Below are 25,329 nucleotides of genomic sequence, written 5' to 3' on the forward strand. Positions count from 1 at the left end.
GGCTTGGGTCACTGCCTGTGCGGAGTCTGCACGTTCTCCCCGTGTCTGCGTGGGTTTCCTCCGGGTGCTCCGGTTTCCTCCCACAGTCCAAAGATGTGCAGGTCAGGTGGATTGGTCATGCTGAATTGCCCTTAGTGACCAAAAATGTTGGGTGGGGTTACTGGGATAGGGTGGAGTTGTGAGCGTGGGTAGAGTGCACTTTTCAAGGGCCGGTGCAGACTCGATGGGCCAAATGGCCTCCTTCTGCACTGTAAATTCTGTGTAAATTCTATGATCAAGTGGAACAGGCTTGAGAACAGAGAAAACAGAGTTAATGCAGTTTCCGAATTCAGTAAAGCTGGAGTGAACGTGAGGGAGAAGGTGCTTACCTGAAGTAAACATCTGAAATAATGTTTAATTTAGACTGGCAAGTGCCTGCCGTTTGGATATCAAAAATACTGAAAGTATCTTTGAACTACAAACCTTGCAAACTGACCTGCCTACATTATGCAAGTGTTTGGAAATTAGAATTTAGTGTTTGAAAGGGTGGCTTTGATGATGAGAGAGTTAAACAAACTTGAAAAACCTCCAGCCACGTATCTGCTTTTAGGAGAGGGTGGTACATAGGGAGAAATTTTTCAAGAGATGTGGAATTTCTGTTTCATTGGTAGTGTGTTGGAATATCACAGCTGCTGATGTATGTAATGGGTTAATGGATTGGTTATGGTCAAGTATGATGTTGACCATGAGTTATCAGCGACATCAGCAGTCATGCGCTAGACAATCGGGAGAGAGTATGGAACAATCTGTCCTGGTTATAGACATACTCACTCTGTAACTATTCTATAGTGTTCAGAAACCAGTTTGAAATGATTACCGGATAAAGACTACAATCTCTCGAGATAAGGCCATATTTTGGTTGCCTTTTTGAAATGTGTGAGGCATCAATCCATCCACATGGAACCAGAAAGTCGCTTCTGACAGAAAAGAGAAAAATAGAATAGGGGGACCTTCCAAGAAATAGATCTTGGCTCCTTCCTAGGTTATTACTCGTGGCATCATCACTGAAGGATTAGGGAAGAATGAACCTAATAGACTTGCCCTACTGCAGATTACAATCACCAGCCCAGATATTCCAGTCTACAGATCGTCAAAGGTTATGCAGAGGACCAAAGATGAATGTCAGGATTCCATAGAAGTCCCAATGCTCTGACCTGCGAATTGTCCAGGAAGTTTAAACTTCTAATGGGCAATTCCCCTGCTCCCCTGGAATCTCTGCAAAAGTCTCCAACTCTGGAGTTGAGTCGGAAACTTCAGACAGTTCTGTGGTGCTTAGCAGAAGGGTTACGGGGATAGTGTGGAGGGCTTAAGTGGGGTGTTCGTTCCAAGGGCCGGTGCAGACTTGATGGGCTGAATGGCCTCCTTCTGTACTGTCAATTCTATAATTCTATACTTTTAATTATCCAGGAATTGTTAGTCAGAAAATCCTAGCCTAATTCCTCGGTAACAACAGAACACTCTCCCCATCCCCACAGTCACTCTCACTGAGCCCACAATGAACCCCTCAATCACCCTCCCAACCACCTGCCTACCCCCATGACTGCCCGCCATGACTCCTTGTCGACCGCCCCACCTCACCATGATGCAGCCCCCAACCACTCCTTCAGCCCGATCTGCGTACCCCACAACCCAGTCCACCATGCACAGTACCCAGCTTCCAAATCACCCACATGTCAAATGGATCAAATCCAGAGGGTGAAGTGCAAAACAAGATAATTATTTTCCTGAACAGTAGGTTCATTCGCAGGATGCAGGCTTTCATATTGCCGCCTCCTCACCACCAACCCAAGGCCCAGGTAACTCTCCTTATACTCTTTTGAGTACAACAATTGAACAAATTAGCGAGTTGACAAACCCTTAAAGAGGGACCGTAACAAAAATCTAAAACAAGGAAACATATAAAACGGGCTTAAGATATTATTTCCAGGTCTGATGATGCACTTCAGGTGTTGCAAGTGTTTCTTTATACTCTTCTGAGTGCAATCAAATTAAAAGTGTCTCTTTATTCTTTTTTGAGTTTACAAATAAAAAATTAAGTAATTAACAAATGAACTAATAAACATGTTAACAGCCCCTAAAGGGGAAAAGAATCCATGGAGGTTTCTAGTGTGGGATCTGAACTCACAACCTTCAAATTCTGAGCAGGATACCCACTGATACCAGCTGAATCATGGTTAATAGCTGACCCGCTTCATATGCAATTTCAGTCCCTATTCAAGCAATAACCATTACCTGTGTATCTTTAGCAACTTTATCAATAAACCATGAACAGATTCCCTTTTCTATCTTGAAAGAAAAAAACCCTATGGCATACTTAACTTAAAAAAACAAATTTTAAAAATGGTTTTCCATAATGCGAATAATACATCCTCTTCGAAGCGACAACAATTTCTTGGAGCACATATTTCGCTTTGTATAACAGTTTGACAGCTTATGATTTGCAATGGCCCATTTAATTTTTTTCATACCTTTTCTTTCCAACATTTCCTGCACTCCAGCAAGGTCAATCCTAAATCTTTCATTACCCTTTGGCCTTCTCAAGAAACAAATTGCTCAAATTACCCATAAACGCCCCCTCCCCCAAAAAAAAAATCATTAACATGCATCATAAAGATGCCTGTGAGTTTCTCTTTGTGATAACAGTCGGACATTGCCAGGTCTGCTTTCAGTTGAGTATGGCTTACTTTCAGCACTTGACACTTCAATCAATCCAGAAACACTATTGTTTAATTTAGATAGCTTCCCTTTTAAATCACTCACTTCTTAGGTGGCTTCAAAAACAGTTCTCTGAATTGTTTTTCCTGCAAGATTCCCAAGAATATATGGCCAAACGAGCTAAGGAAATCACTTTTCCTGCAATTGGGAGTATACTTGAACATCTTGATCACCAAGTTCCTCTTCAAAACCCCGAGCCACAAGTCTTATTATCTTATATGTCCCATCTGGAAGTAAATTTTTTGCACATATCCATCTGTGCAATAAGGCTGACTGACCCCCATCTGGCATTCCCGAGTAACATAGAAATATAGAAAACAGGAGGAGGTCATTTGGCCCTTAGAGATTGCTCATTATGATTATGGCTGATCATCCAAATTCTTTGATCCCTTTAGTACCGATAGTTATATCTAATTCCTTCTTGAAAACATACTGGGCTGGATTCTCCGCCGGCGGGATCCTCCGTTTCGCCGGCACCACACTCACGCCTATGAGTTTCCCGATGATGTGGAGGTCCCCTCAATGGAAAACCCCATTGGCCAGCTGCTGGGACGGAGAATCCTGCTGCCAGTGGGGGGCGCACTGCACCAGAAAACGGGTGCGGCTAGACGTAGAATCCCGTCCACAATATTTAGGCTCAACTGCTTTGTGCCACAATGAATCCCACAGGCTCACCACTCTCTAGGTGAAGAAAGTTCTTCTCATCTCAGTCCAAAATGGTTTACCCCATACCCTTAGGTTGTGACCCATAGTTCTGGACTCCCGCACCATTGGGAACATCTTTCCTGCATTTATCCTGTCTAGTTCCATTAGAGCTTTACAGGCTTCCAAGATATTCCCCCCCTAATTTTTCTAAACTCAAGTAAATATAATCCTAAACGACTCAATCTCTCCTCACATATCAGTCCCGCCTTCACAGGAATGAGTTTTCCAACCCCCTGCCCCTTTAGTTTAAACCCTCCCTAACCATTCAAGCAAACACTCGACTGAGGACAGTCCCAGTCCTGACCAAGCGTAACCAGCCCAGTTTGTACTGGCTCAACCCCCCCCAAAACTGGTCCCAATGCTCCAGGAATCTGAAATCCTCCCCCCATTTCATCTCTTCAGCCATTTATTCATTTGATATATCCTGCAATGCAGATTTTGAATAGGTGCGGTAGTCACAGGGTTGTTGTCATGGGTGACTTTAACTTTCCAAATATTGATTGGAACCACTATAATTCGAAGAGTTTGGATGGGGCTGTTTTTATCTAGTGTGTGCAGGAGGATTTCCTCACACAATATGTGGATAGACCGACAAGAGGCGGGGCCACATTGGATTTGGTACTGGGTAATGAACCGGGTCAAGTGTTAGATTTGGTTGTGGGAGAGCACTTTGGAGAAAGTGACCACAATTCGGTGACTTTCACTATAGGAATGGAGAGGGATAGGAACATACGGCAGGGCAAGTTTTAAAACTGGGGGAAGAGTCATTACGATGCGATTAGGCAAGAATTGGGGAGCGTAAGATCGAAACAGGAACTGTCAGGGATAGGCACAATTGAGATGTGGAGCTTGTTTAAGGAGCAAATACTGTGTGTCCTTGATATGTTTGTCCCTGTCAGGCAGGGAGGAAATGGTCAAGTGAGAGAACCATGGTTTACAAAAGAGGTTGAATGTCTTGTCAAGAGGAAGAAGGGGGTTTATGTAAGGATAACAAAACAAGGTTCAGTTAGGGCACTTGAGGGATACAAGTAGCTAGGAAGGAGTTCAAGAAAGGGCTTAGGAGAGTTGGGAGGGGGCATGAGAAGTCCTTGGCGGGTAGGATCAAGGAAATCCCCAAGGCTTATGTGACAGTTATACACACTTATATGCACTTATGTGAGGAATGAAAGACTGACCAAGGTGAAGTTAGGGCCGGTCAAGGACAGTAGTGGGAATGTGTGCATGGAGTCTGAAGATATAGGAGAGGCCCTAAATGAATATTTTTCTTCAGTGTTCACAAAGGAGAGGGGCCATGTTGTTGAGGAGGAAAGTGCGATACAGGCTGGTAGGCTGGAGGAGGTAGATATTCAGAAGGAAGATGAATTAGAAATTTTGAGAAGCCTGAGGACAGATAAGTCCCCTGGGCCTGATGGGATATATCCTAGGATTCTTTGGGAGGTGAGGGATGAGATTTCAGAGCCTTTGGCTTTGAACTTTATGTCCTCACTGTCTACAGGAATAGCGCCAGAAGACTGGAGAGAGGCGAATGTTGTCTCCTTGTTCAAGAAAGGGAATAGGTATAACCCTGGGAATTATAGGCCGGTTAGTCTCACTTCGGTCATAGGTAAATTATTGGAAAGGCTCCTGAGGGATGGGATTTATGATCATGTGGAAAGATACAGCTTAATCCAGGATAGTCAGCACGGATTTGTGAGGGGTAAGTCTTGCCTCACAAGTTTGATTGTATTCTTTGAGGAGGTAACTAAGTACATAGATGAAGGTAGAGCATTTGATGTTGTATACATGGGTTTTAGTAAGGCGTTTGATAAGGTTCCCCATGGTCGGCTCATGCAGAAAGTAAGGAGGCATGGCATAGAGGGAAATTTGGCCGATTGGATAAGTAACTGGCTATCACATAGAAGACAGAGGGTGGTGGTAGATGGCAAATTTTCATCCTGGAGCCCAGTCACCAGCGGTGTACCACAGGGATCAGTGCTGGGTCCTCTGATATTTGTGATTTTTTATCAATGACTTGGATGATGGAGTTGAAGGTTGGGTTAGTAAATTTTCTGATGACACCAAGATAGGTGGAGTAGTGGATAATGTGGAGGGCTGTTGTAGGCTGAAAAGAGACATTGAAAGGATGCAGAGCTGGGCTGAAAAGTGGCAGATGGAGTTTAACCCTGATAAGTGTGAGGTGATTCATTTTGGTAGGACAAATTTGAATGCAGATTACAGGGTTAACGGCAGGGTTCTGAAGAATGTGGAGGAGCAGAGAGATCTCAGTGTTCATGTCCATAGATCTCTGAAAGTTGCCACCCAAGTGGATAGAGCCGTGAAGAAAGCCGATAGTGTGTTAGCATTTATTAACAGGGGGATTGAGTTTAAGAACCGTCAGGTTATGCTGCAACCACAAGACCTTGGTTAGACCACATTTGAAGTATTGTGTGCAGTTCTGGTCACCTCATTATAGGAAGGATGTGGAAGCATTGGAAAGGGTGCAAATGAGATTTACCAGGATGCTGCCTGGATTGGAGGGTAGGTCTCATGAGGAAAGGTTGAGGAGGGAGCGAGGACATTTCTCATTAGCGTGAAGGAGGATGAGAGGTGACTTAATTGAGATGCATAAGATGATGAGAAGGATAGATAGAGTGGACATTCAATGACTTTTACCTCAGGTGGATATAGCTGTTACAAGGGGGCATAACAATAAGGTTCATGGTGGAAGATATAGAAGGGATGTCAGAGGTAGGATTCTTTACTCAGAGAGTGGTTGGGGCGTGGAACGCACTCCCAGCTATGGTAGTGGAGTCGGACACTTTAGGAACTTTCAAGCGGTTATTGGATAGGCATATGGAGTGCACCAGAATGATTGGGAGTAGGTTGATTTGATCTTAGTTTCAGACTAGTTCGGCACAACATCATGGGCCGAAGGGCCTGTACTGTGCTGTACAGTTCTATGTTCTATGATATTTTTTGCTCTGAGCAGCATGCAGCACTGGTAGTAACCCTGAGATCACTACTTATGAGGTATTACTTTACAACTCACTTCCTAACTCCCTATATTCTTCAATTAGGACCTCATCCCCTTTTACCTATGTTGTTTGTACCAATATGTACCACAATCACTGGCTGTTCACCCTCCCCCTCCAGCATGTCCTGTAGCTGCTCTGAGACGTCCTTGACTCTAACACCAGGGAGGCAACATACCACCCTAGAGTCTCGTTTGTAGCTACAGAAAATCCATCTATTCCCCTTTCAGTGGAATCCCCAATAACAATGGCATTTCCACACATTTTACTCCTCCTGCAGAAGAGCAAACTGTTGTGCAACAAATTTAGCTGGTCTTGCTTTCCCCTGAGAGTCCATTCCACCCCCAACAGTATCCAAAGCAGTATATCTGTTTTGCAGGGGAATGGCCACAGGAGATTCCTGCACTGCCTGCCTTGTCCTTTTGCTCTGACTGGTGAAATGAAATGAAATGAAATGAAAATCGCTTATTGTTATGAGTAGGCTTCAATGAAGTCACTGTGAAAAGCCCCTAGTCGCCACATTCCGGCGCCTGTCCGGGGAGGCTGGTACGGGAATCGAACCGTGCTGCTGGCCTGCTTGGTCTGCTTTAAAAGCCAGCGATTTAGCCTTGTGAGCTAAACCAGCCCTGGTGGTCACCTATGCCCATCCTGCCTGTGGAGTCTTTGCATACAGTGTGTCCATACCTCTATACATGCTATCACAATACTTTCCATCATGTTGATGCTCCACAGTGCCCCAGCTGCCGTTCCACATGCACGCACAAACACACACACCCTCACACTCACACACACAGACAAACACAGAGAAACACACATAGGCAAGCGCAAGCAAACACCCTCATACTAACAGACACACACACACACTCACACGTGCACTAATACACACACATACACACACACACATTCTGGAAGAGTTTGACAGTGAACCTTAATAAGTAGCACTGACTCATAGTGAAAAGATGATTCAGAGGAAATGGTGATAGCAGCTGTAAAGTCGACATCAGTTGGTGCACCAAGGGATTCTGATTTGACTGGAAGGCTTATAAAAGTAGATTACCACCTGCCCAACATAATCGACATGAGGTACATGCATCATTACAAATTACCGTTCAAGGAATTGCAAGGGCGATAGTGGAGTCCACTAGTTATAGATTTATATCTGTACAGTCGTCAACCATTGAGTGATTGACAACTGCTAATGCATTTGCAGCAGAACATTCCGTGACTCAAAGTAAAGTGGGAATATATTCATTTTCACCCAGCCACACTGAAGGATATCGTTCCTAGTAATAATGTTGCGTGTCTTGTAAGGGAACTTGCAGATGGTTGTATTCCCATGTGTCTGCTGCCCTTGTCCATTGTGGGTTTGGAAGATGCTGTCGAAGGAGCTTTGGTGAGTTGTTGCAGTGCATCTTATAGAAGGTCTACACTTGCGTTGGAGGTGGAAAGAATGCACATTTGAGGTGGTGAATGGGATACTTTTTAAATGGGCTGGTGTGTCTTGAATGGCATCAGAATTTGTGTGTCGTTGGAGCTGTGCTCCTCGAGGCAAATGAGTAGGAATCCATTAGACAACGCTTGTGCCATGTAGGCAGTGGTCAGTCTTTGAGGAGTCAGGAATTGAATTGCTCAAAAGTCTCTGACTTTACCTGAGGCCAGAGTATTCGTACTGCTTGTCCAGCTAAATTTCTGGTCAATGGTTCCCCCAGGATGTTCATGGCAGGGGATTTGGTGATGCTAATGCTGTTAAATTTCAAGGGGAATTGGTCAGCTTCTCTCTTGTTGGAGATGACCATTGCCTGGCATTTACACGGCATGAATGTTACTGACCACTGATTCACCACTGCTCACAAGCCTGAACATAGCTAATAGTTCATTATCTGAGGAGTTGAAGATGGTTGGAGCGAGGATAATAACCTGAGGAACTCATGCAATGATGTCCTGGTCTGAAATGATTGGTCTCCAACTGTTTACTGTGTACGTCTTGTGGTCTAGCATATACTGAGATGTTTTTTTTTCTCTTACGGTGAGTAACTCTGGTTGGACTTGGGTAGGCTACTTCAGACTTAATTATGAGGAGACACAGTGGCGCAATGGTTAGCACTGCTGCCTCACCGCACTGAGGACCTGGGTTCAATCCCGGCCCCGGGTCATTATCCATCCGGATTTCCAACATTCTCCCCATGCCAGCGTGGGTCTCACCTTACAACCCAAAGCTCTGCAGGTTCAGTGGATTGGCCAAGCTTAATCGCCCCTTAATTGGAAAATTCTTTTTAAAAATTACTTTAATTACACTAAATACCATAATGTTATGTTTGCTCCCCGACACCAGGGTCAAAGATGTCGCTGATCATCTGCCGGACATTCTTTTGATGGGGGAGGATAAACAGCCATGTTGTGGTGTCCACATTGGGATTGTTAGCGGGAGAGAATCTCAAAGATATTACTCAACGCTGAGGGATGGTTCACGCATCAAACGATTTATTTATGTTGGCGGGGAGGTGGAGCTTGTTAAAGCTCTATCCCTCTCCGCCGAACAAAGGAACAACGTCCATTCTTATGCATCTTTCAAACATCTACACAGCACATGATGCTGGATCTTGTCCAATAATATCAATTATAGCTTACATATATTCGTTATATATCCAATGAAATTTGGCATTACGTAAAGTGGGCAGATACATGGGGCCACTAGGTAACCTAGTGGCCAGCACTGCAGCCTATGGCACTGAGGACCCGGGTTCGAATCCGAGCCCTGGGCCACTATCCGTGTGGAGTGTGCACATTCTCCTTGTGTCTGCGTGGGTTTCACCCCCACAACCCACAGATGTGCAGGTTAGGTGGATTGGCCACACTAAATTGCCCCTTAATTGGAAAAAAATAATTGGGTACTCTAAATTTATTTTTTTTAAAGTGGGTTGTTACATGATCAGTCCATGACCTCGTGGACACGGCTCACTGGTACCTTGTTACACTTATCTTTTTTGTCTCCATTTGGAGTCCTTGGGCTGGATTCTCTGTTTTAGGGACTATGTCCCCACGCCATTGTGAAAACTGTGGTCTTTTACGCCAGGAAAACTGACGTCAAAAGGCCACAGATTCACCGTCTTGCAAGGGTCTAGCAGGCAGCTGGCATGCAACTGGCAGCTCCAGCTGCCGATACTGGCCCCCCACACTTCCGGGCCAGCTGCCGATACCGCCCCCCACACTTCCGGGCCAGCGGCCGCGCCGTGCTCCAATGGCGGACTCAGCCTGCGAACCTGGACCGCCGAAATTGTGCCCCGCATCGGCCGCTTGCCTGACCCAGACCACCCATACACATAGCCCCCAGTCCCGAATAAAGCCCCCCCCCCCCCCCCCCCCACCGCCCTCCAATCAGCCCTCCCCCGACTGTGGCTGCCCCAGACGGAGTCAGCAACCGCCTCCGTTCCCGAACAGCAGGACCAGATTAGAAATACGCCGTCGGGAATTTGGCCGGTCGGCGATGGAGAATAGCGGGGCGGGCCTCAGGCAATGGCGGTGCATACTTGGCGTGGCGTACTCCCCGAATACGCTGCTTCTCGGGGTGGGGGTGGAGAATAGTGGAACCGGCGCCGGTCCCAAATCCGTGCGGGGAAATGGAGTGTTAGCCCGTTCGATGAAGGTGATTTCACTGTCAGGGTACAGAGAATCCAGCCCCTTGAGTCTGGCAGGGTCTATAATACTCCTTGTTCTGTGGGCTTGTTATCACTGTCTGGTGAATTCCTCCCTTAATCCCACATGTCTGTTTTTCATTTAAGACCCAAGATCATCTTCTAGTGTCAGCCACCATTATGTCCCTGGACACTCCTTCTGACTATACTTGTTTCTGTTGTTTTTTCCAGCTTGCGCCACAACCAGCAAATCACGTTCAGGAATGTGGTTTACTCGGCTAACACCCATTTTGTGTTTTTAGTAACTGGGTTCTGTCAACATGGCTGCAGCCTTTCTATCATATAGTGATTTTTAGAATATAAAGTTACACACGTTCAGGATTATAGCATATCTATTCCTACAAATATGCCCCCGTACAGGCACTATGCCACGGTATCTTTTATCTAAAACCTTCTCTCTAAATCTACCTTCAACAGGATTAATGGTAAATGTTGGAAAAGGGCTGAGGTCCTGAAAGCAGATTGTAAGGAGTTAGGAAGGGAATTTTAAAGGAGGACCTAAAGAATAGCAATCGCAGGATTACTCCAAGCACCACGTGAACATTGTGAGAAAACTCCTCATTACCAAAGAGACACTAGCATGACTGTGCCCTGTCACTGTGGGGTAATGCTAACCAATGAACGTGGCAGCCTGACAGAGGACATAGCAGAGTCTCTGTAAGTCAGCATCCTGCCTTTCACTGGTGAATGGGCACAGTTGTCTCTGCGGCACTGCAGGAAGTAACCTTATGAGAGCTGAGAGGCACAGAGAAGGTGAAGAAAGTGAGATTGAACCCATTGACAGAGGTGGTTGATGACTTCAATGTTCACTATTTCCAAGTGACTCAAATCCATGCCCGTGCCGTGCAACCAGACTTTCTTCACCTTTCTAGTCCCGCCACTACGTCTTGGTGTATCCCCAGCTCCATAGTAAAGGTGGAGGTAGACTAATCTCTGCCATACCCTGTGGTCGGAGAGGACCACAGGCAGCAGCCACCAAGGAGACTGTGGTCCTGAATTTTTATGCCAGCGGATTATTCCAGGCTGGAATGGATGAAATTCTGAACATTTCACAGCTCACCATCTACTGCCACAACTGTCGTCACAAAGGCTGTGGACATCAATGAGGCGGCTGCATTGCATTCTCTTCAATGAAAGTGAAGGAGGAGGAGTGTTCATATGGTTTTTCCAGGATATTGTGTTCCCCTATGGTCTCTTGAAAGTGCTCCACATTAATGAAGACGTACCAAAATCAGAAAGCGGTATCACTCATTCAATGTGAAGTTGATGTACGACTAAGCGCAGGATATTATGTGGCTGCTTAGCAACAAGGTCTATCGACTGTACAGGTGACTGATGATTCTTCTCCACAAACACATCATTCACTGACAGTGTTGAAACAGTGAAAACCTTGCTGCCATGAGTAAAGTCCGAGAGCAGACCATCAGTGCACTGAAGCAATGATTCTGCTGTATGGGCTGCTCAGGGGATCCCTTTACTACTCGGCATTGCATGTCTCCTGATTCGTGATGGCCTGTGGCACCCTCCAGGCTACATGGCGATGCAGTCCTACCCAATACAGGTTTGATGACCATCTCAGGAGGTGGAGAAAAATAAAGGGAGAGGCAATTGGCGCACTCCCGTTCTGGGCGGGCTATATGAATTGGAGGAGGATGTCATTCAGCCACTCGATCCTCCTCCACCATTTAATAAGTTCATGGCTGATCGAATAGTGGCCTTGAATTTCCGATCTACCCATGTACACTTTAGCTCCATTCGCACAAATAATCTATCTAATTCAGTCTTCAAAATATTCAATAATGTTACCTCCACTGGGGAAAAGAATTCCACAGACGGAAGATCCTCTGACACAAAGGGCAGGTTTCTCCCGTACCCGGCGGGGCGGGGGGTCCCGGCGGGCGGAGTGGCGTGAACCACTCCGGCGTCGGCCCGCCCCAAATCCTCTGCACCTTCAGGGGCTGGGCCGGCGCCAGAGTGGTTTGCGCCCCACCGGCTGATGTGGAATGCCTTTGGCGCAATGCCAGCTGGGGCCGATGGGACTCCGCTGGCCAGCGCGGGTCCACGCATGCACGGGGGCATCAGCTGCCGCTGGCGTCATCCCAGCGCATGCGCAGGGGGTGTTCACCTAAGCGTCGGCCATGGCGGAGGCTGACACGGCCGACGAGTAGGAAAAGAGTGACCCCATGGCACAGGCCCGCCCGCAGATCGGTGGGCCCCGATCGTGGGCCAGGCCACCCTGGGGGCACCCCCCGGGGCCAGATCGCCCCCCCCTCCCCCCAGGACCCCGGAGCCCGCCCATGCCGCCAGGTCCCGCCGGTAAGGTGTTGCTAATTTGCAAAGTGTGCTTTACACTTAATTTGCTCTGTTTAATCACCTTGCTCTAGAGTCGCCAGGTATCTTTATGATACCACCACAAAGTTCAAGTGCTGTTCAATAACTCAATACACCAGTTACTAAATTTCAAATCAAAACACATTTATTATATACAGTCAACCGCTACTCATGCATAAAATGCTACTCACTAGACTGTCTCTAACACTAAAAGGCCAATACTTAGCTTTGGAAACTGGCCCACCAGGTCAGGGGAACAAATGGCCTTTCATTCGATTCTGAATCTGCAGGCTTCCAGCTGGAATGGACTAATGGTTAGGAGTGCCTATCTTGTAGCGTGCGTTGACTGGACACTTACTTGGGTTGGTGCAGCTGCTAGGCAAGTCTCTCCGAGTTGAGAGTCACGGTCAAGTTCTTTGAGAGCTGCCAAGAAGAATGAATTGAACTTGGGGACTCTATTTTATAGCCCCCAGGGGCTTTGCGCCCTTTTGGGCGGACCCCGTACCTGATTCCAATTGATTGGACCATGTTCCAATCAATTGATTTGATTTCCCCAATACTGGAGCTGTTCCCTGATCGCTGGGCGGTTCCTATATGTCCGTTGGCTTTCCATTGTCTTGGCTCCCGCTGGTGCCGAGGAGTTTGGCTTGGCCTCGATTATCTTAAATGTTTCCAATTGTTCCCGGGGATCGCTCATCAATATGTAGATGGTTGTTAGTTTCAGTGCTGTCTGGGTTTCTGCAAGTTCTGATACACAGGAAGCTTTGCATCTGCTTGCATCCCTGTGCCTGTCCATTTCTCCCTGCATTCTTAGCGGATCTCCATTTTAAAGTCGGGAAGTGGCCAACCCAGGTGGCTACAAAGGGACCTAGTCTAATCTACGCCGGCGGGACTGGCAAAGAAGCAGAGGGACTTCGGCCCATTGCGGGCCGGAGAATCGCCGGGGGGGTCGCTGCGAGCGGCTGCCGACAGGCGCTCCACGATTCCCGCCCCCGCCGAATCTCCGGTGCCGGAAATTCAACGGATGGCGGAGGCGGGATTCACGCTGCCCCCCTGACGATTCTCCGACCTGGCGGGGGGGTCGGAGAATCCCGCACATTGAGTGGAAATGCAGTTTCCGTCACTCAGCCTCATTATCCCTCTGTTATGGAGCATCACTGTGCCCTCTTGATCACATTGCTGAAATAAAGGACATAAAATACCCCTTCCATACTATCTTTATCCAACGACACATCCAATACTCAACCAATCGCTCTTGTTCATTCCTTTACTGCCTCTCTTGCTGGTGCCTGTCTGCTGCTTTGCCTGCGGACCTACTCCACCTGCTGGTAGGAGGCTGCTGTTGTTCACTTGGGACACTGCAGATGGTCTTGGAGGACAGCCCCGAGTAGCTCTAGGCATTGAAGACCTGGCTTTGGCTGCACCACCCCAGCATTGGACAGGGTGGGGATGGGCGGGGGTGGGGGGTTGCCTAATTCATTTTCTTTAATAAATCTACTTTTGTCCAAGTGATTAATAATAAAAATTATAATTGTCTTTATTGTCACAAGTAGGCTGACATTAACATTGCAATGAAATTACTGTGAAAATAATGAGACCTTGAGCCCCACCTCACCCGGGGCCCGATTCCTGGCACCGGTATCCTGACACTCTGACAGTGTCTGTGTGGCACTGCCTGGGTGCCTGGGTAATTGTGCTAATGTGCCAGACTGGAAGTGCCAATGTGCCCGGGTGCCGGCAAGGTAACACTCTGTCCAGAACACAACCTCCAATGGCCTGGGAGACCTTCCCAGGTGCCGTTATGTCTGGACCAGACACTGTGTGGACCAATACTCAAACGACACCATTACGAGGCCTCCCAGGTGCCGGTGTTCATTCCCAGGCCTTGGGAGAATCTGTTGCTGACATAGTTAAATGAGTCTAATGGCTCATTTAACTTGTGGCCCACGAGATCTCACTGGATCTCGAGAGGTGGTCCAAGCATCGCAAATCGTGCAAGAGGCCCCTCACGAGGCCCCTCATCGTGTCGCCGAGTCAGGAGTGAAGAGGCCATTCAATCACGCCCCTGGAATAAAAACAGAAAATGCTGGATAAACTCAGCAGGTCTGGCTACATCTGTGGAGAGAGAAACTGAATTAATGTTCAGAGTCTAATCTGACTTTTCTCTATCTTTCTCGAACACCTTGGGCTGGATTCTCCGTAGCACAACGCCAAAATCGTAATCGGCTATCGGGTGGAAAATGGATTCCGACGGCGGCATCGGGGCTTGCAGCAGATTGACGCCGGTCAGAAATGCCCCTCCCTCTCCAAACCGGCGTCATTGTGACGCTCGCCGCACAACATTTCAACGCCGTTGACATGCCATCAGTTGACCCATCCGCGATGCTCCGTCCCCGATGGACTGAGTTCCCAATGGCGCGGTCCATGTGTGGTCCCAGCGGTCGGGAACCCGGCGTGCCGGCTGAGGACAGTGTTCAGCGCTGTCATACCCATCCGGGATTCATGCCGCTCGCCAGGAGGAGGGGCTTCTGCTAGAGCTGGGAGGACTGGTGCGGGGTGGCCAGCGGCTAGGCTGTTGGGTCACGGTTGTTGGGTTAGGGTTCGAGCACAGCCGGCGCCATGCTTTACGGCTCGACCGATGCAGGTCGTCAGTCCTGCGCATGCGCAAGCCCGAGACCTGGCCGTTTTCAGTGCAATCCGCGGGAGTTTCACATTCCGTCAGTGCTAGTCCCTCACTGGTACCGGAATCAGTGAGGGGTGAGGGGAGATTTTCCTGTCGCAAACCTCCTCCGGATTCTCCATTCACACCGGCACTTGCCTCAGAAACAGAGAATCCAGCCCTTTGTATCCAGGAACCTTCAGCACCCTGTCTTGCCCTTTTATGCGAATTCGGGCTCTGCTATCGCCACAACATATTCCCATGCGGCTTTCTATACCTGCTGATCTTATTTGAATAAACATCTGGCACATTCCCATTGACATGCGGATATTATATCTATTCGACTGAAGAAACTCATTTGATATTTGATAAATGAAATGAAAATCACTTATTGTCACAAGTAGACTTCAAATGAAGTTGCTGTGAAAAGCCCCTAGTCTCCACATTCCAGCGCCTGTTCGGGGAGGCTGGGACAGGAATTGAACCGTGCTGCTGGCCTGCCTTGGTCTGCTTTAAAAGCCAGCTCCTTAACCCTGTGCTAAACCAGCCCTTCCTTCCCGGAAATGAGAAATGTTTTCTTTTTCAGGAAATATGGGGTATTGAGCTATTGTGCTAACTCCAGCCACTGCCCTGTGAGCCGTACTTTTAGTTTTTGAAAAAGGTGATTACAATATGTTGGCAGCATATTCAGAGACGGCACTATGAATGCTGTCTGAGCTCAGGCCAGTGCGTGCTCGAAAACTGTCCTCAGCACTGCGATCCTATTGCTAAATAGCAGGATAAATCGAATGCAGTGAAAAGAGAAGAAAGGGTTGACCTACCATTAACAGTGCCTCACAGTTGGTGACAGTTGGTGACAAATACTGCTTGCAGTTGGAGCAATGGTACAAATTGAACCTTGAATCTATGCTTAAACAAGCTCTAAGTCAGCCACATCAGTTGTACACAAGGTCTGTGCAGCCTCCATTTTTTGATATTTGAGCCAACACCGCTAGATTTCCTAAAGTGAGGTTTGATTTTCATTGTAATACCAGCATACGTGCCCTGAGAAACGTATTTGTCCAATTACTTTAATGGAGCCCTTACTAGAGACAGATTGCTTTTAGAAGAGATTTGAACTTCCAGTTAGAGACTAAAAGAATAACATGGCAAGGTTTCACATTTTAATCATTTACTCTAACAAATCACGAAAAGCACCAATGACTAAACTCTTATTTTCTTTTCATTGGCAACTTTTACTTTAAAATACAGAAAGAAACATTTTCCTTTTATATTTATCGCACATTGGACTCTCCATGGAATTACAGTCCGTCTGTGCAAACAATGCACAGAAGTTTCCAATGGATCCCCATATCACTGCTTCACCGAGCAGTAACTTTTTTTTTTAAACATCGAGTACCCAATTCATTCTTTCCAATTAAGGGGCAATTTAGCATGGCCTATTCACCTACCCGGCGCAACTTTGGGTTGTGGGGGCGAAACCCACGCAAACACGGGGAGAATGTGCAAACTCCGCACCGACAGACCCAGAGCCGGGATCGAACCTGGGACCTCGGCACCCTGAGGCAGCAATGCTAACCACTCGGCCACCGTGCTGCTCTACCGAGTAGCAACTTTGAGTGACCATCTCCAGGTTCTTTCCTCAGTTTTCAGAGTTCCTTATATCAACTACCAGCAGTAAAGCCTGTTCCCATGATTCTTCTACCCCTTGACTGCCAGGACGAATCTCCTGGAGTTTTGAGAAAAATGTAGGATTTTGTCTCTTTTGATTTATACAGTCGTACTGGTCTAGAGTATAGAAAGAGCCCTTCAGCCCATCATATCTGCACCAGTCAAAAGCAAACATCTAAGTATTCTAATGCCATTTTCCAGCACTTGGCCTACATCTACATACCTGGTCACTTTGTTGAAAAATTCAATCAAGTTGGTCAGACATGATCACCCCTTAACAAAACCATGCTGATTGTTCTTGATTAATCTCTGCCTCTCCAAATGCAGACTAATTCTGTCTCTCAGAATTGCTTCCAATAGTTTCCCTGTCACTGAGGTCAGCCCTTTAGTTTCCTGGTTTATCCCTTCCTCCCTTCTTAATTTATATGATTTTCTGTGCATAGTTACACACCTCTGGTATGTTGAGAGAATGGTATCCCTTCTGCTTGAGGTATAAGACAGAGTTGACATGTGCACCATACACTGATATGCATGTAATTTGTGGAATCTTGCTCCATGATGAAGTTTTCAATCTTAGCAAAGCCGTCTGTTTGTCTCCAACAAGAAACAAAGAATCATAATTAGCTATCAATAACTAGGACTTCTCCCTTACGAAACAATGGACAGAAAATTATGAGACATTCCATCTCCAGTCTGGATGGAGCTCGGCACATAAAAGTTAATTGCACCGCTACCGACACAGTCTCTGGCAAGGTGACTTTGCCCTGCTCTGAGGTCGCATTTGTGAATTCAGAAGGTGGCAGATTTCACTGAGGAATGTCTTTACTGACATACAGATATTTCACAAAAGCTTACTTGGAAAGATCCAGATAGGAGAATTGCTCCCTGGACACTCTTGGAGGATATGGCTTCATGCTGAGAACACCTCCCTTCACCCTCCCCCATCTTCCAGCATCTTGTCCTGTTCTGTATGGCACTTTTTCATTCTCCAAGTCCTGTTGTATTCCATGAGGAATGCTTTCCGATATACCCAAATATGGGAGTGAGTGATTTGAGCAGCAACAAGTTATTTAACACCCTCCACACAACTCCTTTGCAACTTTCAAGAACTTTGGAAAGCCCAAAGTATTTGTGCAATCATAAAAATATCAAGAAGAACTCAGCCAAATCAAATCTGTAGGTAGTGGATTGCACCCTTAAAATACCATTGATGGGATGCCCCTCTTGATGCTGGTCATTGATTGGAGCATCCAAAATGGCATTGCCGGCTTCACCTCAGCTTGATGAACATTATGAACAACCTGATCTGCATATTTCCTGTGGACATTCACTGCTGCTGTCTGAAATACATGGCCTCTGGAACAATTTGCTACAACCATCTGGTTGTGCACTCAACACCATTTGGAGTTCTCATGACTCTGGTAACACTCAAAAAATATGTGATGATATACAGTGAACAGTTCTGTGTATATTTAGCAATGCAATCTCCAACCAGCTGGTGGCAATAGAGATCTATCACTTGACTTGTGATACCCGCCAATTGGTAGTAAGACGTACAATAGGATAGTCACACTTAGAGTAGCTCCAGGAGAATTCACTGAATTCATTTTGGAGCAATTGTCTGTATTATAGTTCCTGTGTTATCTGTCCACGTGTTTGTTAATAAATCATCTTTCGAGTTAAACAACTCGATGTTCTGCATACATCATTACAACGGATGGATTACAGAACACAACAGATCATTCCTTAAGCCCAATTTCTCATGCAAAGAGCTATCAAGTACTATACAGTTCTATTGTGGAATTCAGCAAAGCAGACCTAGGTGTGGTCTAAAACAATACCTAACATTGTAAATACTGTGCTGTAGTAGCTTTGTAGTAGGCATCACTGCTAAAGATAATTGCCAGTGCTGCAGAAATTAGGCAAATTTAAATATGTACGAGTGGGTGCAGAAATAGCCTTCACTAGAATTAGAACTGTGAAAGCAGATCATTCTTCTAGCCCGGATAATATGCAACCTAGGATTCAACCTGATAAGATATATGTTGTCTGATCACATAGAAAGAGCAACGGTTGTTAAGGCAAATTGTTAAGGCAAACCAGCATGGCTTTTAGGAAAGGGCTTCTTGTCAAAACAACTTGATGGAATTGTTTAAAGAGCATACTGTTAAGAATAATGTATAATTTTTAAGTTGTGTATATATATATGTTTGTATGTATGCTAAGTAAGATGAAAAGGCTTTCAGTTTCATGTAAATGTGGTATGCACCTTGGTGCCTCGAGGTCTGGGTGGTCATACATAGATACAGAAAAGATAGGAGCAGGAGGAGGCCTTCATCACGATCATGGCTGATCATCCAACTCAATAGCCTAATCCTGCTTTCTCCCCATAGCCTTTGATCCCATTCTCCCCAAGTGCTATATCTAGCCGCCTCTTGAATATATTCAATACATTCAATTATTTCATGTGGCTGAAAGTCAGTGTTTTGAGTTTGTTTATATTATACATACATTGTTAACACTGAAGATAAGAGGTGGATTAAGCATGGCTTAGAAGTTTAGTGATTTTGAAAAAGAAACACAAGGTCAAAAAAACTGGGCTGTTGTCCGACAGTGGTCAAGTGAGACATTGATAAAGAGAAAGAAACAGGAGCGTTCAGTGTATCTCGGGGAGTGAAGAAAGGGATTTTTCAGCTCTCTCTGAGAAAAGTAGAAGACTAGTGCACCAGTAGTTAACTGAATAGTCAGTTAGAGGACTCAGTAACGTGATAAGTTTAGCGGTGTTACAACAGAAACAATTAGCTTAGTGTGCAATTGAAAATGAAAAATGAAAATCGCTTATTGTCACGAGTAGGCTTCAATTAAGTTACTGTGAAAAGCCCCTAGTCGCCACATTCCGGCGCCTGTCCGGGGAGGCTGGTATGGGAATCGAACCCGTGCTGCTGGCCTGCTTGGTCTGCTTTAAAAGCCAGCGATTTAGCCTGGTGAGCTAAATAATTGTGGGTGTCTCTGCGTCTTTTGCATATGTGTCAGTCCCCAGCTAGCAGCCTTTCCGTCAAGCTAATAACTCTTCACTGGTTCATGCGTCTGTAAGTATGTCTGGGTCAAGAAATATTGGGAAATTGAATCATCTTGTGTTTGTGTCAAGGTCTTTCCAACCTTTTTGTCTTGTATAATATAGTGCATTTTTTCTTGTTTTAACAAATATTTTATTCTTTGCATTAAAAGTTAATCAGCAGATTCCTGTGAACTTCTTCAGTAACTTTCCTCCATGGTTTCTAAAAAAAACTTAGGATCTGTCAAGCCAGGTTTCACTCTGGGGTCTGACTTGTCCAGGATTCCCGCAGTTGGGATCACAACAATACACTGCACAGTTTGAGGACTCTGGTTTGTTTTTACATTGGAAAAATGGAATTTCAGGGTTTATAAATAAGGTTTAAAAATATGAAGGAATATCCAAACTCCCAGTACATTTGAACAATAAGCAAAGGGAACATTGGGAACCTCAGTAAAAGTTGAAAAAGTGAGTAAGTATTTATTTTCACTGAGTCATTGCCCTGTGTAATGGGTTCACATAGTCACTGACTTCTGCTGTGGCTTCACAGAGCCATTAACCTCTCATGTGAGTTCACAGAACCATTGAACTCTACAATGGGTCCACAGAGCCATTGACCTCTGCAATGGGGTCACAGAGCCACTGACCTCTGCAGTGGGGTCACAGAGGCATTAACCTCTGCGATGGGGTCACAGAGCCATTGACCTGTGCTGTGGAGTCACAGAGTAATTGACCTCTGCAATGAGGTCACAGAGCCATTGACCGCTGCAACGTTTTCACCGAGCTATTTACCTCTGCTGTAGGTTCACAGAAACCTTGACCTCTATTGTGGCTTCACAGAGTCATTTATCTCTGCAATGGGATCACGTAGTCATTGATCAGTGCAATGGATTCACAGAGTCATTGACCTTTGCAATAGATCCACAGAGCCATTGACCTCTGCAGTGGGATCACGGAGACATTGACCTCTGCAGTGGGGTCACAGAGTCTTTGACCTCTGCAGTGGATTCACAGAACCATTGACTTCTGTAGTGGGGTCACAGAGCAATTGACCTCTGCAATAGATCCACAGAGCCATTGACCTCTGCAGTGGGGTCACAGAGTCAATGACTTCTGCAGTGGGGTCACAGAGTCATTGACATTTGGTGTGGGTTCACAGAGTCATTGACATCTGCCGTGAGTTCACAGAGCCATTGACCTTTGCTGTGGGTTCACAGGTTCATTGACCTCTGCCGTGGGGTCACAGGTCCATTGAATGTTGCAATGTTTTTACAGAGCCATTTTCCTCTGCAGTGGGTTCGCAGAACCATCGACCTCTGCAATGGATCCACAGAACCATTGACCTCTGCTGTGGGCTCACAGAGTCATTGACCTCTGCAATGGGGTGACAGAGTCATTGACCTCTATTGTGGCTTCACAGAGTCATTGACCTCTGCAGTGTGGCCACAGAACCATTGACCTCTGCAGTGCGGTCACAGAACCATTGACCTCTGCAGTGCGGTCACAGACCATTGACCTCTGCTGTGCAGTCACAGAATCATTGGCCTCTGAAGTGGAGTCACCGAGTTACTGACATCTGCAGTGGGGTTACAGAGGCCTTGACCTCTGCTGTGGCTTCACAGAGACATTGATCTCTGCAGTGGATTGCCAGTTTGTTTGGTGTGTGTGGAATCACTGAGAGCTTCAAAAAGGAGCTGAACATGTCCCCACGGAGGGAATAATATATATGTTTTTGTATGGCGCAGTTAGGTTAACCGAAACTGGCATTATCCGTCATGAAGGGACTCAGCTGTTTGATAATGTTCCGATGGAACCCCATGGAATGATTTCCTATGTTGAAAAAGTCAGCTGCTGCTGTAAAACCACTTTCGGTTGGGGCAGGTTTAATGGACAGTTATTCACTGCCCTTTTTCATGTTATAGTCCTTCCTGACTCTGTCCTATGTTTCAAAATCGATTGCCAGTTATTTATGTTGGATTGTAAGGCTGAATGCTCGCTAATGGTTTGTCTCAGAGCACGGCAAAGTTGTGATGAATATTTTAATAGCAAGATTTCTTATTAGTATTAAAAATGTAGTACATCTATAAACAGAGTGGGGTTGGTGAGTTCAGTGTAAAGATAATCCAATTGATATGCAAATAATCATTCTCTTATTCAATGGGCTCACATACATGACATGCTTCATGTCGCCTTAACGGCAGCACAATTGCACATTTACTTGTAATGAAAGGCACTGGGACATTCAGAACATTGGAATTAATTCATGATTGGATAACTGACTTCTAAGAAGCAAGGGACATTTTTTTAAAGCAGAAAACATTTAATCTCTGCTTCAGCAGGAAAAAAACAATTGAACATAATGGCTAAATTTAACTTCAAATCAGTGGGGGAACAAATTTCCAGCAGGTATATTTTTTTTCCTCCATTGATATATTTTATAATTAGTGGACACTCAAGTAGAAAATTGAAGCTCCTGATCTCATGTTAATTGGGCATGAGGCCAAGTGTTTCTTATCCAGTAAAAGGATCAGCTCCGATTAATTTTTACCAATTTAAATGTAATTTTAATTTGCACATCCTATTTTCAGCCTTACTGTCCCAGCATGCGCCCCCTGCAGCTTGGCAGCTGAATTGCACACTGTGAAATTGTGGTGTGTCGAACAGCCTTGATTCAATCTTCCTCTGGACCATGAGGCACTAACGTTTGTCCCTGAATAAATATATATTTTACAAGCGGGTTTAGTTTCAGTGTAATCAAAATTTCAATCTCCGACAGAGAACTGCATTTTAAGGTTTTGATATGGACTTCACAGTGAGTCACATTCTGCCCCCTTATTTCTTTTTTCCGGAGTTCAAAATGTTAAGGATCTTTTGTCACAATGTGCAGGACCCATTGTGAATAATGAGCAACATGAAACGACATACTCCTTGCAATGAATTATTGAGAATTAGATCATCAAAGAGCGAGGTCAGTTAGTTATTTCAATAATAGTAATAAAGTGTGAGGCAATATTATCCTTCTCCATGTGACATTGAAGGTCACAGTAACTTCCGCCTCGAAATTCCTCCGAGATGCTACTATTCAGCCACCGTTATTTCGGCAGAAGTGTGAGGGAGCCCGTTTTTGCTCTACTTCCACCGGCAGTGATAGAAGGTCACAATCTGAAACGTTAACTTTATTTATTTCTCCACGGAGGCTGGCAGATCTTGAGTATTTGCAGCATTTTCTTTCAGAAATTTTAATTTCAGATATTCCAGCATCCACAGCATTTTGCTTTTGGGTGAAGTGAGGCATGTCAGACAGTGGACATGGACAGGTTGGTGGGGTGGGCAGTAAGGTGGCAGATGAAGTTCAGTGCAGAGAAGTGTGTGAGCTGATGCATTTTGACAGAAAGAACATGGAGAGACAATATAAACTAAGGTGTAAAATTCTTAAAGTAATGCAGGAGCAGAGGAGTCTGGGTGTATATGTGCTTCAGTCATTAAAGAGGAAAGGACAGGTGGAGAGAGCAGTTGATAAAGCATACAGTATTCCAGGATGTATTAATAGGGGTATAGAGTACAGTAGCAAGGTTAGGCTGAACTTATCTAAAACACTAGTTAGACCTCAGCTGGAATATTGTGTACAGTTCTGGGCGCCAAACTTTAGGAAGGATGTGAATGCATTGGAGAGAGTGCAGAGGAGGTTTACAAGAATGGTTGAAAAACCTCAGTTATGAGGATAGATTGGAGAGACTGCGATTGTTCTCCTTGAAGAAAAGAAGATGTTCAAAACAATGAGCGGCAGCATAAGATCACGCATTACACTGACAATGTGTTGCTGTTTGTATCGAAGTCGGACATCTCAGTTTCCGCTATTTTTGATGTGGCAGATAGACTGAGCATTTTCTCTGGTTATAAGATTAATTTTACAAGCCTGTCGTTATGTCAGTGGGAGGGTTTATAGGTAGACCCCCTGTCTTGGTAACTTCCCATTCAGGTGGTCCCTTTTCGGGTTTACTTCTCTGAGTGTTGTAATTACCCCTTTCCTTGAGCAACTGTACGGGGAGAATTTTCCTCAGTTGATCGCATCTATTAGGCGGGTCTTGACTCATTGGCCCACCCTGCCAATATCGTGGCTGGTTAGGATCCCATTGATTGAGATGAAGTGTTGCCTGGATTGCTATATCCTTCACAGATGTTACCAATCTTATTGTCTGCTGAGATCTTAAAGAAGATCAATGGAGTGACCAGCTCGTTCATCTGGAATAAAAATAAGCCTCCTTTGAAGTTGGCCACAGTGCAGGTTCCAAGTTCCAAGGGGGTATTGGGGGTGCAGAATATTAGAATGTACCAATTAGACTCGCATCTTAGGCTCATAAGCGACTGGGTTAGAAAGGACCCCACCTATATTTGGCTTGATATTGAAGCAGGTGTATCCTTCACGAGCCTTGTTTTACGGGGACTTTAATCAGGCTCTGCTGGGTGTGAGAACCCTATAAGTATCAACACTCATGGGGCTTGGAGGATGGTTCGGCAATTAGTAGGGAGATCTAAACTGACTTCCACTCTCTCTCCCATTCTGGGCAACCGGGATTTCCCACCAGATCTTATGGATCATGGATTCGGCATTGAGAGATAGAGAGGCATTTTTCGGCTGGGTGATATGTTCAGTGGTGCCTCCTTGCCACCCTTGGAGCAGCTATGCCAAAAATTTGACATTCTGAGACCCTCCTTTTTTAAGTGTCTGCAACTTAGAGACTTTATCTTTAACAAGCCAACTATGCCTCTTTTCACTTCTATTCCATCGGTGGAAAAAATCCTGACTTATGCAGAGCCTAAACAGTTAATTAGCAAATGTCATATTACTTGTATTCTAGATTCTGTGTGAGTGTAATAGGTAACCTGCAGTCTTGGGAAAGAGACTTGGTAACCAACATTGATGAGGAGACAGGGGGAAGTATATGGGATTATGTCAATTTGATATGTTATAGAGTAAAGAAGACTCAGTTGAAGACACTGCACTGTTTTCATATCACACTGTGTTTGAGACACAGGTTTGATCCTGCTATTTCCTCAATGGCTGTTTAGCACAGGGCTAAATCGCTGGCTTTGAAGGAAGACCAAGCAGGCCAGCAACACGGTTTTATTCCCTTAACAGCCTCCCCGCACAGGCGCCGGAATGTGGCGACTAGGGGATTTTCACAGTAACTTCATTTGAAGCCTACTCGTGACAATAAGCGGTTTTCATTTCATTTCATTTCATGTGCTTGGTGGTCAAGAGTTACATACACTGCATATGGTCCCATGTCAAGTTTTAACCCTATTGGTCTGGTGTAGTTAAAGAGTTTGAGAAGATATTGGGCACGGTCTTGGAATTTGATCCTTTACTCCCAATTCTAGGTCTTCTAGATAGGAGAATTATTGATGCCATTGAAAAAACGCTGTAAACATTCTAACCTTTGCAGCTCG

Source organism: Scyliorhinus canicula, chromosome 9, assembly GCF_902713615.1.
Source record: "Scyliorhinus canicula chromosome 9, sScyCan1.1, whole genome shotgun sequence".
Taxonomy (NCBI): Eukaryota; Metazoa; Chordata; class Chondrichthyes; order Carcharhiniformes; family Scyliorhinidae; genus Scyliorhinus; species Scyliorhinus canicula.